The sequence below is a fragment of the Halyomorpha halys genome, unplaced genomic scaffold, assembly GCF_000696795.3.
Source record: "Halyomorpha halys isolate HHAL.00 unplaced genomic scaffold, Hhal_1.1 Scaffold708.1, whole genome shotgun sequence".
In the NCBI taxonomy this organism is placed as follows: Eukaryota; Metazoa; Arthropoda; class Insecta; order Hemiptera; family Pentatomidae; genus Halyomorpha; species Halyomorpha halys.
This window is the reverse complement of record NW_027113783.1, coordinates 257,131-269,265: the sequence shown is the minus strand read 5'-3', so window position 1 is coordinate 269,265 and position 12,135 is coordinate 257,131. Positions and strand designations below refer to the sequence as shown.

The window sequence follows — 12,135 nt, the reverse complement described above, 5'->3', positions numbered from 1 at the left end:
TGAAAGTAAAATTCAAATTTCATTTTAATAAAAAAATTCAAAAGAAACCTAAAATTTGAATTAAGTAATATATACTATTTTACTCGATTGAATTATATTTTGAATGTAACAATACCAACACTGATAGTTGACTTCTTCAGTGCTATGGACTATAGTGACCGTGAAGTTGATTGGTTATGTTCATAGAAATTAATTTTTAAAATATCTGCATCATATTTAAATGCCATGTTTTCGGTTTTTTTTTTTAAAGGAAATAAATGTTAATATATATCAATTTGATTGAATGTTCAAAAACTGAAACTAATACGGGAGGAAATTTTCAATTCAAATCAAAGATTTATTAATTATTATTCGGTATGGAATATCTATCCTCACCATGCAGTATTATTTCCTTCCGAGATCAACCTTTTCAATTTTTTTTTTTAATTACATAAAATGTTATTTGATATTTTATTTTTCTTCTTCAGAACTTGATTTTTTTTAAATACTGTGAAATTCAATGATTTTGCAATGTTTTAATAATTAAAAAAATACATATATTAATAAGTAGAAGGTGTCTAAAGAATGCAGAAAGAAATAGTGAATTTTCTAGTCCTGTACTAAAACACTATATGATTCACCCGACCATTCGACAAACCTCATAAATCAGATAGCGTTCTTCAAGATTTTTCCAGTAGTTTCGCTCTTATAATTTCAAATCGATTCTTGGCATCGATAGCCCAATTCGCAACAGGAACCTGTGATTGTGCTCTGCCAGGACTGTCGGTGCCCGGGGCTGTGGGAACAGTCAATTTTCGAAGTTGGCACTGGACCAGCGGCCGAGTGACCCGCCGACCACATTCCAGCACCGAGTAGCTTCCAATTATCCAGGCCCTACCTACCGCCTCTGATTGGACTGTTGCAAGCGGCAGGTCAGTTGCAGTGTTGACATCCCCCATCATATTGTACAATAGGGCTATGGAAGTTATTTCTTTCGATGTAGTTTTGTTTAGAATTTCCTGGGATGGATTCTGGGATCAGCATCATGATAATTTCGTGTTTTCTTTTGGGTACAGAAGTTAAAAATTAACGATGTAAAGTTCCATTGTGTTCTACATTTCAAATTCGCAAGCATTGGCGTAGCCAAAGGGGAGATCTGGACCCCTCTCCTCTGAAATTACAAAGTGCTTTTACTCTATTCTCATCTGAAAACAAAAATTGAATAGCCTAAATTTGCGTAAAAAATTATATTCTGTGATACAGAAAATAATATATTATACGAGCTATAAAATAATAATAATTGATTATTTTCTATTACGGTGTAAGAAACGTAAGTCTGGCGTAAAAAGTAGGTCCGGGAAGAAATTTAAAGTGAAGCCCATACCCATCGTTGAGAGGAGAGGATAGGTTTATATCGTTAATTAAAATCTTCAAGATTTTGTTTCGTCCTTTTACCATTGCCTAATTATTGCTATTTCTAGTAATTTTTAAATCAGTGGAAATATTTTCTTGAAAAAAAAAATTGGAACCTCCATAATTGAGAGCCCCTTGAGACTCAGGGCCCAGGGCAAGTTGCCTACTCCTCCCTTACACCTCTTCCTTGTCCTCCCCCTCTCCCCAAAACGAAATTCTAACAACACCACTGGAGATAAGACCATTGGCTACATTGTGGCATAAAAATTATTTTCATAATTTTTTGTGATAAGTTCATTAACCAATGATTGTGGAAATAATGCCAACGAGAAAACAGATGGAAGATATTTATCGAATATACACATGAAAACTTATCAATTAATGAAACTACATCATTTTAATGAACCTGATATGAAAATTCAAATTAAAATACACAGAAGTTCTACTTAGGTCTATTAATCACAACATGGGGGTTATCATTTTGTATAAACTATGAAAAGCTAGATAGATTTCATATTTTGTTTTATTGTTAGCTGAAACTTATCTTGTTCTTATTGAATAATGTATTTCAAAATTTTACTCATGCAGAATAATAATTTATCAGGAATTCTTTCTAGCAAAACTGATAAAGTTCATAATGAATCTGTTGTGTCATGATTCAAAAACTCTATACAAAATATAAATAATTGTGGATTTATTGTCATTGATTGTAATTAAGAACCGATATCAATTTTTGTTTTTAATACTGTAATCATTGTATAAAAATCCTCATTGTCAGTAGTTAAATGCAGATATTTTATTACAAGTGAATAAATTTATAAAAATATCACTACTTAATAGATATAAATTTGCTTTCTATGGGGAAGCTACTTTAGTACTATAACATTCCCTCAATACAAACCATCCTTTTTAATGACTATACCTCACACCTCTATTAATAATGTTATTTTACATATTGTTTTGCTAGGTTCTTCAGCAAATTTATTCACATATTTTTTAAAAATATAATTTATTTTATGATCTGATAAAGATCTTATGTAAATAATTTCAATGTAGGCACTGAAATGCCGAATTTCGCTCAATGTTTTTTTTAATTTCATTTTATTTTTGTCAGTATATTATTTCACTCAATTAAAGTGTATATAAAGACTATTCATTAATTTATTATTATTATAACTTTATTTTGTAAATATTAATATTATAGAAAAGGGAAACCAATGAAAAAGCATTTGTTTGTATTAGTAGTCATTTATTAGTATGAATGTATTTATGTATTGTATGAATGTTTAGTTAGGTTGATAATTGTATATAACTTACTATTGTTAAATAAAGATGTGCCGTATATTTTGCTCACATGTCGTATGAACTTTGTAGTGTTTAGTGTAAATATCCAAGAGGCAGGGATTAGCCTTGCTATCAAGGAACCACGGATAGTACAAGTTGTTTATGTTACAGAACTATTGTTTCTTAAGAATAAAACAATACAAACACTATCAGTAGTTTAATTACGTACCTTCTCACAGTAACAAAGCATAATTAGTATTTATGTGAATGATGTCTTATATAATTTTTTTTTTTTTTATGATTTTATAAATTTGTTTAGTTATAGTCCAAGGTTGAAAAAAAAACAATTAAGTATTTGTGTAATAATTACTTATTTGTTTGGATGGAAATTTTTATCTCAGAGCTGGGCTTGGAACTGTTATTTATGTTTATACTAGGCATTAGAAATATTTATTAATCTTATTAAAGAACTAAACTAATCACTAATAGATCCTTGTCAGTGGAGACCTGAGTCCTTATCAAGCACCTCTGAAGAAAATCAGATAAATAACCTCTGTATTGTTATCCCACTAAAGCATAAAGTACCATTAAAATATTCGAAAATATTCTTTCAATATTAAGAGAAAAGAAGATATTATAACTATTTCTAAAAATTATAATAATAATCTTGGTAAATGTCTTTTTAGCCTATTGCTTTTAACAGCCCTGATGAAGCTTTGCAAGGTGAGGCGAAACGTCGACATTAAATATTTAAAAACTAGTTGCTCTTTTTTGACTGCGACCCTGTCCATCTTCTTCATATTTCTAAGAATATGTAAATAATTTCTTGATCTTGAAGTATAAAAATTTCTTATTTTTATCCTTCCAAGTAACTTGCAACATATTCTTGATCTTCAGGTAGCTTTGTCATCTCTTCTAACATACTTTTTTAACTCAAAATGCCACGGCACTGCCACTTTACTTGGATTCTCTACCTCTTCGAAGCAGGTTCATTTAAACTTTAATGTTTAAAGTTTCATTTTTAATGTTTAAGTTTCATTCTTTTTTTTTCTCCATCTTTCTTTTACACCTTCTTCCTTATTTTCCTTACCCAAGTTATATTAGTTATGTTCACACATATTATTATTGTCATACTTATTGATTACTTACTTCTTTTGTCTTACTTAACTTTATATTTTGTTTCTTGTTTCTAGTATTTTATTTACATATTTCATTAATTACATATATTTTCTTTCTTTTTTCCATAAAATTAATTTAAATTATTATTATTAAATTAAAATATTCATATTTCTTTGTTTCTTTAGCATTTTTATTTCCTTGATCCTATCATATTACTTACATATTTAATTTCCAATATATGCATTTTCTTTCCTATTTCTTTCAATACTTAATAATACAATAATAATAATAATTTGTACAATCTTTACTAACTATATTTTCATAGGTATTTTATTATCTGTTATTTCTTATTAATTAATTTTAATATTACTCTTCTCATACACCCTTTATCTTCTAGTAATACTTAAACTAACCATGTCAACACTTAAAAGTCTGTCAGCACTTTTTTATATATCCATAAGTTAGCTATTTTCTTATCTTTCTAATTATCCTTTTATTTGTTGTTCGTTAACTTTTTTTTTTATTCTTAGTCCTGATGAAGGCTATAAATTTTGGCTGAAACCTTAGCAGTTTTAGTTTAATTTAGGTAAAAGATTTTACTTATTTGTGTTCTTCACTGAACGCACACACAACCATCTTTTCCTCATAAATATTATCCACAGTCAACAATCTTCTCTTCATTATATAAATGGATGGTTTTATATTAAAATTTGCATAGAATGAGCACACTATAAATTAATTTACTATCCTATTGAATGTCTATGAGCATTGTCATGACAGGATGAGTTTTGGTTTCAGAGACTATACAAATATGTAATAATAAAAACAGTCTAAGGAGCCAAACAAAAGGAATTAACGTTTCTTTTAATGATGAAATAAGAAGCTAAATTTAAATTAAAAAAGTGAAAATAAAATATATATAATTAAAAAACTAAAAATAAATGGAGGATGCTTACTTGTTGATTTAATGAGTTACATTTAATTTTATAAGCAATGGTTACTGTTGATTTCCCATAGAGAGCAGCACCCAATGGTCTAACTTTGTATAGCATGAAGAAAGTTTATAGTAGTTTATTATAGTAACATGGAAACCAGCAGGAATTTCATAAACTCCATTGAGTTTAAGGTTAATGGTTTTATTTAATCCATTGAATGTAATGTATTTAAATATAATCTTGATTTATTTTAGCTCGTGGCAACACTAATGTAAGGAATGAGGAAATTATAATGAATGCATAACACATTACTCACTAAGTTTAAAGATCCTACTTTAGAAAATGAGACATAAAGAATATAGAATTCCTATACCAGAGCACAATTAAGAAACTGAGGTAATTGCTGTCAGGTAAATACGTTGTTTTTGATTTTTAAATTTATACCAATATTCTTTACTTTCCGAGTGTTATGCTTACACAGTCACAATATTTTTTCTGGTACCCAATAGTCATTTTTTATAATTCAACTTTTTTTTCCATATTTTTTTAATGCTGATTTAATAAATTGTTGAAAGAATCTTTATGAAATAAGTTTTCTTGAGAGAATAATGTTGATATTATGCTAAGGTCATTCACTGCTGGTTGAAGGTAAAATGTTATAATTAATAAATAATTTAATTTTGTAAAAGTTTTCATGTTTGCAGTTACCATATTTTATGGCAGACACCTCCATTATAATACAATTTTATTTTACCAACCTAATCTTCTTATACCTTACATTTTTTTTTTTTGCGCATTGTAGTTTTTCTTATTGATAATGTATATGAGTCGAGTTTTTCAAATTTTATTGATCCTTATTATGCACTTCAAATGGCATGTAAAGGTTCAGTAGTACTAATAAAAGTGGTTGTATCAAGAGAGATTTGTTGAAGCCCCACATTATAAATATTTTCTGATCCAGATGGGAATTGTACCTACTTTTATCTATTTATGAAAATCATGATTTTTGGATCAGGGGAGTATTAATGAATATAGATTTGATAAAAATAAAATTATAATTTCTGGCTTATATTTATAGCAATGTGTATGTATAGAGATAAAGTTTCATGTAAATTAGCTTTTATTACTGAAGAAATATAGAAAGATGAAGATATAAAAACATTTTCTGATTGATAAAAAACATTTTGTATTAACTAAAAAAGTTTTTAATATTGTCTCTATTTCATTATTTTTATAAAAATCTTATGTATATCTTAAGTATATATATACTTTTTTTTTTCTCTTAATGGTAACCCCATAAAGAGAGTTTATTTCTTTTATACATGTTCCATACCATGAAAGGCATACTACATATATTATTTTTTTACAATACAAAATATTTGAGTATATATATATATTGTTACATTGATTATAACATTTTAAAAAAAAGTAAAGCAAAAACAAAAAATAAAACACATAATTAATTAATAATAGAAAAAAGAATGATAATAACAAAAAAAAGTAAAGATAAAAAAGAAATATACCAAACACAAACAAGAGGTTTTAGATTGTCCTCCTATAATTAGTCAGCTGGTCAAAGTCAATTTGTTTTATGAATTTTAGCAAGTCTGTCTTAAATTTAATAAAAAGTATGTGTTCTGGTTCAGGCCAATTTCCTTGTTTCAGTATTACATCTTGTATTAGCTAAACTCTTTGTCGGTCATATAGTTTACATTCATAAAGTATATATTTGAAATTGTGCACTTGTCCATCTTCGTCACACGTCAGTCGTCACTATATTAAATTGTTTTAAGTAATATTTTGTGTTACCATGTTCTGTAAGGAATTGTGTCAATGTGTATTCTGTGCTTTGTATTTGTTTGTGGTTGTGTAATGTTATTCGTGGAATGTATTTGTGAAGGTTAGGTGATTTATTCGAAGCATTACACATTGTGTTCCAGCTAGCAACGAGCTCATTGGTGATGAGATTTCTGATATGGGAGATAGGAGCCTTGCTGTAAGTGTTTCTGTAATGGTTCCGTTGCTGGCTGCCTCTTTGGCCAACGAGTCAGCTGTTTCGTTACCCTCTATGCCTGAGTGTCCTTTCACCCATTTTACCTCCACTGATTTTTTAAAATACTATAGTTGAAGTATAGTATAGTAAAATCCTGTGGATTATCAGAGCCGTTTGAAGTGGAATGTGGTCTAAGACAGGGTGACCCAATAGGCCCTCTCCTGTTTAATGTCACTCTACAAGCAATCATAAATAGAGCAGGAATATGTCAGGAAGAAACAGTATTCACCAAGATGACCCAAGTTCTGGCCTATGCAGACGACGTCGTCATCATCGGTAGATCCCTGCAGAGCATTAGGACTGCTTTCGAAGCAATGGATGTCGAAGCGAAAAGGATGGGCCTGCTTATTAATGAGGAAAAAACCAAGATTATGCTGTTGGGTAAGAAGCCTCTGGACCAGAGGATGAGTTGTTTGGAAATGGGCCCCTATAATTTCGAAGTGGTAAGAAGTTTTACTTACCTTGGCTCTATTATCAATGAGAACCAGGATGAAGAAGAAAAAGTTAAAAGCAGAATTGCTTTTGGAAATAGAGCTTATTTATCCATTGTAAGGCTAATTAAAAGCATATTTGTTAGTTGTACCACCAAGTTCACCCTGTACAAAACTTTGATAAGGCCAGTCATCATATACGGTGATGAAACGCTAAGCAATAAAAGCAATAACCTGCTAGACAGGTTTGAAAGAGTAATTCAGAGGAGAATCTTAGGGCCTGTATGCGAGAATAGTAATTGACGAAGAAGGAAAAATGGTGAACTTTTTGGGCTCTATTAGGAATGTTGCATCTCCGCGTACATAATTATACAGAGGCTTAATGAGGATGAGCGAGGAAAGAGTGGGACATAAACTGTACAGTTACGTTCTGGATGGTGTGTGGCAACATGGTAGGCCGAAGGGCCGATGGAGGGAGGCTGTGAGGCGGGATCTGCGTTAGGATCAACTTAGGATCCCAGTTACCCTTACAGAAGATAGAGAAAGATGGTTGGCGGCCGTTGAGCAGGCCAAGAGCAGCATCTTGCGCCTGTTGTGCCAGTAAAAGAAGAAGATAGTTGAAATATTTTTAGTATTATTTCATTCATTCAATGGGTCCTGAATGTTTTATATATATATGAACTACAAATTCAATCCAATAAATGGCTACATCCTACATCATACATAAAGGTACTTTCACCGATGAACGCATATGACTCTGATATAACTGACATATACACAGATGGTAGCAAGGTGGATGGCAACATTGCTTGTGCATGGACTGGTTCTTCAACAATTTGTGATTTTTCGACAAGAAAGAATTCCAGTATTATTGGCAAAGCTATAGTGGTGCAAGGTGCTCCTGAATGTCAGTTGTGTAAACTTTACTATAAAGGAAAAGTAGGAGAGGGTTAAAAACACTTCCTTGACATTATATTTAGCATATTTAGTGTATACAATATAAACATAACCAAGTTTTTTTATAACCATTTATATTTAAAATTATTAGTTAATAATTATCACAATGTTTAATAACAATGAAATCTATACAAATTAATAAAAATTCAAAAGATTTAAATGCCTTTTTTATATCTGTAACATTTTCTATAATTAACATTTCATTTCATTTATTTCTGTTGATATTTCAAGGAGAAATTTATTGAGACATGTGGTCAGTGATGATATTTATAACTTAAAGGGTCAATTTCTTTATTGACCAGACTCCTTTCTACCACCAACTTTTTAAATTACACCTACATTCAACTACAGTACATCAAAACCTCTATTTTTGTTGGTAGTTATACTATCTATTTTAATTCTAATTTTTTAGATTAATTAAGAATGAATTAGGTACCTTTATTTTTGGTCGGGGAATCTTTGTAATTAGTTTCATCTTAAACTATTCGAGTTGTTCTTTTCAGATGAAATTCTATATATTATACAATATACTAATCATTAACTCTTTTTTCATTATCTGTATATATTTATTCCTCTATATATTTATGTATTATATTTTTAAAATATTGTAGAACTTCAACTAATGCACAGAAAGGGATCCTATTTACTGGATCTCTGCTTTATAATTTACTTTTTAATGAAAATGGTTGACTGTTGGGTACACAATAAAACTAATATGATGATACATGAAAAGTACACTGAAGTACATGTACTTGAAACATTGGAACATAGTGTAAAAATGTAATATAGGTTAGTAAACATAAAGTGCTTGAATAAAGTGTCATTATTTTAGGCACAAAAAAAAAAAAAAGATTTTCAATGGAAGGAACAGGAAATCACAGACTCACATGCAGTGTTGTACCAGAGGAGGGGCAATGAAAAAGGAATGCCTATCCAGCGCAGCACTTTGCTAGGGGCTGCAAAATTTCTGGAGATTTCCCTTTGCAAAAATAGTGAATTTGAAACCGCCTACAATCTACTGTAACTGTGAGAAGAAAAATACCCCTTTTACTTTCAGCAAAGTCTTTTCTTTTAACATCATATGCATTGTTCTTCTTATAAAAGTGCTCTTTCCTAAAATAAGGAGACAAAAGACTATGCATATCGCGACAAAGGTAGAGGCACACAGGTACGAGAATGTATGAGTAAGTATAAACTTAAATACTTAAGTTTACCTACTGATGTCTTCAATTGTTTTGGGTTAGAAGGTTTTGAATTAATTATCAAACTATTAAGGTTGTTTAGTGGACTATTAATATCAAACATTAAATGGTGGAATGAACATCCGATTATTCTAAGAATAGTCAATTAAACATCTAAAATACACTTTTTAAATGAATATTTTAACAGTTATTTAACTATAATGAGCACATCCTAAAAAGTTATAATAATAAAAAAATTAATTCAAGAAAGAAGAGATAGAGTATGGAAAAATCAAATAAACCACACCTACATTTCTCCATTTCACTCTTTCTTAGTAACCATATGCAAGTTAGTTCTAGTAGTTATTAGTTAAGTTGAAAACAATTGTAAGTAATGTTTTTATTTATTACTCTGAATTTGTATTTGGTTTTCCTACACACTATTTGTTCTTTCTAACAGGTAGTCTGCCTGTTTATTTGTGTTTGGAATTGTATTTATTTATCCTCAGCATTCTTAATGGTTTCTCGTTTGTTTATGAGATTGAAGTAAAATGAATTTTAATTTCGTACATCTGAATTTTTTAATAATCTAATTCTTATAGTTGTTTATAGTGATAATTTATTTTAGATTTCTTTTGAAATGGTTTTCCTCCTAGTTCATAATTTTATCAGTATCAAATTTAAGTGAAACCATTCAGGATAGTTTTTAGTTGCAATATTTTAGTTTAAGGGACCAATGCTCACGCTTTTCTAATGTTTAATAATATATAATCAATAAATTCAAGAAATTTTTCGTGATTCTTTTTTCAATTACAATGAGTATAAATCTATGATTAACGCCACAAATGTCAGAGCATTACCAATATACGAATCCTTGTCAATTTATATTGATTGTTCCTTTGCTCAATCAATCTAGTTTGTTGGAATATCTATGTCTAGTAAACAAAGTTTTTCAAATTTCTTTTTTAAATGGATTCAATTCATTTTTTGTTTTTATATATGTATGTATGAATTGAATTCAGTGGCTTTAAAATGTGAATATTTATAGCTTCCAACCAGTGGTATTGAATTATTGAATTAATTACTTTTAATGTAATTGATGGGTTCTTAGGTTTGTCTATTATGTATAATAACTAAAGTTCAGACAATACAGTAATGTGAAGCTAACTGAAAAAAGCAACTGTATATAGGTGGTATGGTGGCACAGTTGTAAGGCACTATACAACTAACTCCAAGGACCCCAGGTTCAGATACAGCTGTGACAGACAATTATTTTCTGTTACACTGTAGCTGTGTGTCAATTGTGGGTTCTGAAGCCCTCCTGAGGACCACCCAACCTCATAAAGTGCACCCTTAATTGGAGGAATATCTGGCAGTTGAATTGAAAAAAACACCTCCTGGTATTATCCTTGTTCTAAAATCAGTGCTTCCTTAAAAAAGTAACCATGACACTCCATGGGTTATAGTGGATCACATTATTATATATGTATGTATATATTTGTCTATGTGATCATTTATTTTAGATTTTTTCCTATTATTATTTGTTGAAGTTTTAATGAAATGTGAACAAAATGAATTATTCTAGAAATTGAATGAATATAAGAAATAAAATAATATTATCTACTGACATTGTGGCTTTAAATGGAAATTTTTTTTTTACTAGTATTTTTTTGTGGGAAGAATTTATCTGAATCTTTAGAAGAATAAAAACTAAAAGGCGACAGCTCGGACAGTGACGGCGCTAAGGCCTTCGATGCAGATGACATACGGAGAACGTAGATCACTACAGAGACAAGAAGACAGGGGATATATTGCTCTATTAGCCGCCTCTTCCTCGAGGTATTTTTCACTGCCCAGTAGACGGATGAGCGGATATCTGTCAGGGGAGCACTCAGCTCGCTCATTGTCCCGATTCATCGACCGCCGCTCTTCTTTTCTCAGCCTATCCACGTACCGCATTACCATACTCCTGATAGAATAATCGATCAGAAGTAAAAAATTGTGTAGGTAGGATCTGATATGTAACATTTTGTTATTTGGGAGTTATAAGACGCGAAAACCTCAAGGTAATATACTTGGGTAAATTGTTTTATTTTTACTCCCTCAAATTTTCAAAGAGGAATTCGACTTTCCTAATCATGGGTTTTGGTCCAAAATCTAATACTGGCTGTATCTTTGTTAATATTAGTTCAATTAAGATCGTTTTGGGTAGTTTATTTAGCTTGAATAAGTCAAATGAGCACCCATAATATTAAACAATAGTTTAATAGTTTTGGAGTTATTACAAACAATTGATAGAAAAATGAACTTGTTTTCTTGGGTCTTTCAAGAAACATAACATGGTTATACTTTTAAATATACCATCTTGGGAAATAATGGTTTGATTCCGGTGAATTCGTTTTGTAACGAATTTAATTACCTTTCAGGTACACTTAACATCGGTTTATAAAAAAAATGTTTTAACTACAATGATCAACGCCTTAAATTACTCAAAAGCTAGAGTCAATATCGTAAGTCGTACAATAGAACTTCTAGTTACTATAATAAACAGGGTGTTAACGATTTTCAAGAATCTTTAATCAAACTTAGTAGTTTATAGTCAGGAATGAAATTTATTTTTTTAGTGAAGTTAACATGGCAACCTCTCCCATTTCTACTCCAACGTACGTTTTTTTTTTTAAATTGATAGATTTATTTATTGATAGATATTACAATCTGCCACACAGTTGTGGGCAATAGGTAATATTGATAAATGATCTCATGCATACTAAAATAAAAAAAAA

At 30.0% G+C, this 12,135-nt stretch overlaps 1 long non-coding RNA gene across 1 annotated transcript; it reads left to right on the top strand.

Moving 5' to 3' along the window:
- Window positions 1–4,850: 4,850 nt before the first annotated feature.
- Window positions 4,851–9,780, top strand: LOC136796705 (uncharacterized). The gene is made up of 3 exons (XR_010844451.1): window positions 4,851–4,921; window positions 4,985–5,140; window positions 9,004–9,780. It is a non-coding gene; the product is annotated as an uncharacterized lncRNA (long non-coding RNA).
- The last annotated feature ends 2,355 nt before the right edge of the window (window positions 9,781–12,135 follow it).